Source organism: Xyrauchen texanus, unplaced genomic scaffold, assembly GCF_025860055.1.
Source record: "Xyrauchen texanus isolate HMW12.3.18 unplaced genomic scaffold, RBS_HiC_50CHRs HiC_scaffold_1075, whole genome shotgun sequence".
In the NCBI taxonomy this organism is placed as follows: domain Eukaryota; kingdom Metazoa; phylum Chordata; class Actinopteri; order Cypriniformes; family Catostomidae; genus Xyrauchen; species Xyrauchen texanus.
In genome coordinates this window covers 7,290-12,000 of record NW_026265405.1, presented here as the reverse complement: position 1 = coordinate 12,000, position 4,711 = coordinate 7,290, and the positions used below count along the sequence as shown (strand labels likewise).

Sequence of the window (4,711 nt, the reverse complement as noted above, 5' to 3'; positions counted from 1 at the left end):
CCATGCTGTAATGGTTTTCAGTCTTGGATGTAAATCCAGTGAATTGAGCTCCAATGTCACTGTAACTTTCATTGTTGTTTCCATACTTGCCCAAGACTTTTGAAGAATTGTCTATTTCCACATTCACATAGTTTGCATGAGAGAAAAATACTGTACGTGGGGGTCATGTGCAATACCCTGCTCGCCAGGCCCATGAGTACTTCCCCATGCACTTGTGTAAAAAAGAGTGACATGGTGTAAATCCATGCGCTTTGTAGTGAAATGCCGAAATAGCTCAGTTGGGAGAGCGTTAGACTGAAGATCTAAAGGTCCCTGGTTCGATCCCGGGTTTCAGCAGCTGTTGCTCTTGACTACTTTTCTCTTGCCAATTTCCAAAAAGCATTTTGCCTGTCCACTCCCAGGTTTGCGCTTTTGAGCAAATATCAGTTCCATGCTGTAATGGAATGAAAATCCAGAGAATTGAGCTCCAATGTCACTGTAACCTTCATTGTTGTTTCCATACTTGCCCAAGACTTTTGAAGAATTGTCGATTTCCCCCTTCACATAGGTTGCATGAGAGAAAAATACTGTACTTGGGTGGGTCATGCTGCAATACCCTGCTTGCCAGGTCCATGAGTACTTCCACATGCACTTATGTAAAAAAAGAGTGAAATAGTGTAAATCCATGAGATTTTAAGTGAAGATGCCAAAAAAGCTCAGATTGGAGATCTTTACACTGAAGGTCCCTGGTTCAATCCCGGGTTTCAGCAGCTATCGCTCTTGACTGCTTTTGTTTCAACTCCTTTCCAAAGAGCAATTAAACTCTCTAGTCACAGGGGATCCATGCATTTGGAATGAAGAACTTGTAGTTCACATCTTAGAGGAAGCTCCTTTGCTTTTTGTGCCCACTTGTGAGGTTGTCTGTTGAAATTCCCATCAAAAGTCCTAAAGTGTGCCTTTCTCTTACCAATTTCCAAAAAGCATTTTGCCTGTCCACTCCCAGGTTTGCGCTTTTGAGCAAATATCAGTTCCATGCTGTAATGGTTTTCAGTCTGGAATGTAAATCCAGTGAATTGAGCTCCAATGTCACTGTAACTTTCATTGTTGTTTCCATACTTGCCCAAGACTTTTGAAGAATTGTCGATTTCCCCCTTCACATAGGTTGCATGAGAGAAAAACACTGTACGTGGGTGGGTCATGCTGCAATACCCTGCTCGCCAGGCCCATGAGTACTTCCCCATGCACTTATGTAAAAAAGAGTGACATGGTGTAAATCCATGACCTCTGTAGTGAAATGCTGAAATAGCTCAGTTGGGAGAGTGCTAGACTGAAGATCTAAAGGTCCCTGGTTCGTTCCCGGGTTTTGGCAGCTATTGCTCTTGACTACTTTTCTCTTGCCAATTTCCAAAAAGCATTTTGCCTGTCCACTCCCAGGTTTGTGATTTTGAGCAAATATCAGTTCCATGCTGTAATGGAATGAAAATCCAGAGAATTGAGCTCCAATGTCACTGTAACCTTCATTGTTGTTTCCATACTTGCCCAAGACTTTTGAAGAATTGTCGATTTCCCCCTTCACATAGGTTGCATGAGAGAAAAATACTGTACGTGGGTGGGTCATGCTGCAATACCCTGCTACCCAGGCCCATGAGTACTTCCCATGCACTTATGTAAAAAAGAGTGACATGGTGTAAATCCAAGGGTTCTGAAGTTGAATGTTGAAATAGCTCAGTTGGGAGAGTGTTAGATTGAAGATCTAAAGGTCCCTGGTTCAATCCAGGTTCTTGGCAGCTATTGCTCTTCACTACTTTTCTCTTGCCAATTTCCAAAAAGCATTTTGCCTGTCCACTCCCAGGTTTGCGCTTTTGAGCAAATATCAGTTCCATGCTGTAATGGTTATCAGTCTGGAATGAAAATCCAGTGAATTGAGCTCCAATGTCAGTTTAACCTTCATTGTTGTTTCCATACTTGCCCAAGACTTTTGAAGAATTGTCTATTTCCCCCTTCACATAGGTTGCATGAGAGAAAAATACTGTACGTGGGTGGGTCATGCTGCAATACCCTGCTTGCCAGGTCCATGAGTACTTCCACATGCACTTATGTAAAAAAAGAGTGACATAGTGTAAATCCATGAGATTTTAAGTGAAGATGCCAAAAAAGCTCAGATTGGAGATCTTTACACTGAAGGTCCCTGGTTTGATCCCAGGTTTCGGCAGCTATCGCTCTTGACTGCTTTTGTTTCAACTCCTTTCCAAAGAGCAATTAAACTCTCTAGTCACAGGGGATCCATGCATTTGGAATGAAGAACTTGTAGTTCGCATCTTAGAGGAAGCTCCTTTGCTTTTTGTGCCCACTTGTTAGGTTGTCTGTTGAAATTCCCATCAAAAGTCCTAAAGTGTGCCTTTCTCTTACCAATTTCCAAAAAGCATTTTGCCTGTCCACTCCCAGGTTTGCGCTTTTGAGCAAATATCAGTTCCATGCTGTAATGGTTTTCAGTCTTGGATGTAAATCCAGTGAATTGAGCTCCAATGTCACTGTAACTTTCATTGTTGTTTCCATACTTGCCCAAGACTTTTGAAGAATTGTCTATTTCCACATTCACATAGTTTGCATGAGAGAAAAATACTGTACGTGGGGGGGTCATGTGCAATACCCTGCTCGCCAGGCCCATGAGTACTTCCCCATGCACTTGTGTAAAAAAGAGTGACATGGTGTAAATCCATGAGCTATGTAGTGAAATGCTGAAACAGCTCAGTTGGGAGAGTGTTAGACTGTAGATCTATAGGTCCCTGGTTCGATCCCGGGTTTCGGCAGTTATTGCTCTTGACAACTTTTCTCTTGCCAATTTCCAAAAAGCATTTTGCCTGTCCACTCCCAGGTTTGCGCTTTTGAGCAACTATCAGTTCCATGCTGTAATGGAATGAAAATCCAGAGAATTGAGCTCCAATGTCAGTGTAACCTTCATTGTTGTTTCCATACTTGCCCAAGACTTTTGAAGAATTGTCGATTTCCCCCTTCACATAGGTTGCATGAGAGAAAAATACTGTACGTGGGTGGGTCATGCTGCAATACCCTGCTACCCAGGCCCATGAGTACTTCCCATGCACTTATGTAAAAAAGAGTGACATGGTGTAAATCCAAGGGTTCTGAAGTTAAATGCTGAAATAGCTCAGTTGGGAGAGTGTTAGACTGAAGATCTATAGGTCCCTGGTTCAATCCAGGTTCTTGGCAGCTATTGCTCTTCACTACTTTTCTCTTGCCAATTTCCAAAAAGCATTTTGCCTGTCCACTCCCAGGTTTGCGCTTTTGAGCAAATATCAGTTCCATGCTGTAATGGTTATCAGTCTGGAATGAAAATCCAGTGAATTGTGCTCCAATGTCAGTTTAACCTTCATTGTTGTTTCCATACTTGCCCAAGACTTTTGAAGAATTGTCTATTTCCCCCTTCACATAGGTTGCATGAGAGAAAAATACTGTACGTGGGTGGGTCATGCTGCAATACCCTGCTTGCCAGGTCCATGAGTACTTCCACATGCACTTATGTAAAAAAAGAGTGACATAGTGTAAATCCATGAGATTTTAAGTGAAGATGCCAAAAAGCTCAGATTGGAGATCTTTACACTGAAGGTCCCTGGTTTGATCCCAGGTTTCGGCAGCTATCGCTCTTGACTGCTTTTGTTTCAACTCCTTTCCAAAGAGCAATTAAACTCTCTAGTCACAGGGGATCCATGCATTTGGAATGAAGAACTTGTAGTTCGCATCTTAGAGGAAGCTCCTTTGCTTTTTGTGCCCACTTGTTAGGTTGTCTGTTGAAATTCCCATCAAAAGTCCTAAAGTGTGCCTTTCTCTTACCAATTTCCAAAAGCATTTTGCCTGTCCACTCCCAGGTTTGCGCTTTTGAGCAAATATCAGTTCCATGCTGTAATGGTTTTCAGTCTTGGATGTAAATCCAGTGAATTGAGCTCCAATGTCACTGTAACTTTCATTGTTGTTTCCATACTTGCCCAAGACTTTTGAAGAATTGTCTATTTCCACATTCACATAGTTTGCATGAGAGAAAAATACTGTACGTGGGGGGGTCATGTGCAATACCCTGCTCGCCAGGCCCATGAGTACTTCCCCATGCACTTGTGTAAAAAAGAGTGACATGGTGTAAATCCATGAGCTATGTAGTGAAATGCTGAAACAGCTCAGTTGGGAGAGCGTTAGACTGAAGATTTAAAGGTCCCTGGTTCGATCCCGGGTTTCGGCAGTTATTGCTCTTGACAACTTTTCTCTTGCCAATTTCCAAAAAGCATTTTGCCTGTCCACTCCCAGGTTTGCGCTTTTGAGCAACTATCAGTTCCATGCTGTAATGGAATGAAAATCCAGAGAATTGAGCTCCAATGTCAGTGTAACCTTCATTGTTGTTTCCATACTTGCCCAAGACTTTTGAAGAATTGTCGATTTCCCCCTTCACATAGGTTGCATGAGAGAAAAATACTGTACGTGGGTGGGTCATGCTGCAATACCCTGCTACCCAGGCCCATGAGTACTTCCCATGCACTTATGTAAAAAAGAGTGACATGGTGTAAATCCAAGGGTTCTGAAGTTAAATACTGAAATAGCTCAGTTGGGAGAGTGTTAGACTGAAGATCTAAAGGTCTCCGGTTCAATCCAGGGTCTTGGCAGCTATTGCTCTTGACTACTTTTCTCTTGCCAATTTCCAAAAAGCATTTTGCCTGTCCACTCCCAG

General features: G+C 42.6%; 4 non-coding genes across 4 annotated transcripts; all 4 read left to right on the top strand.

Moving 5' to 3' along the window:
* The first annotated feature begins 263 nt into the window (after positions 1 to 263).
* Positions 264 to 336, top strand: trnaf-gaa (transfer RNA phenylalanine (anticodon GAA)). Its single transcript has one exon. It is a non-coding gene; the product is annotated as a tRNA-Phe (tRNA).
* Positions 337 to 1,275: 939 nt separating this feature from the next.
* On the top strand, positions 1,276 to 1,348 carry trnaf-gaa (transfer RNA phenylalanine (anticodon GAA)). The gene has a single exon. It is a non-coding gene; the product is annotated as a tRNA-Phe (tRNA).
* Positions 1,349 to 2,716: 1,368 nt separating this feature from the next.
* trnay-gua (transfer RNA tyrosine (anticodon GUA)) lies at positions 2,717 to 2,789 on the top strand. Its single transcript has one exon. It is a non-coding gene; the product is annotated as a tRNA-Tyr (tRNA).
* A 1,366-nt stretch (positions 2,790 to 4,155) lies between these two features.
* trnaf-gaa (transfer RNA phenylalanine (anticodon GAA)) lies at positions 4,156 to 4,228 on the top strand. The gene has a single exon. It is a non-coding gene; the product is annotated as a tRNA-Phe (tRNA).
* The last annotated feature ends 483 nt before the right edge of the window (positions 4,229 to 4,711 follow it).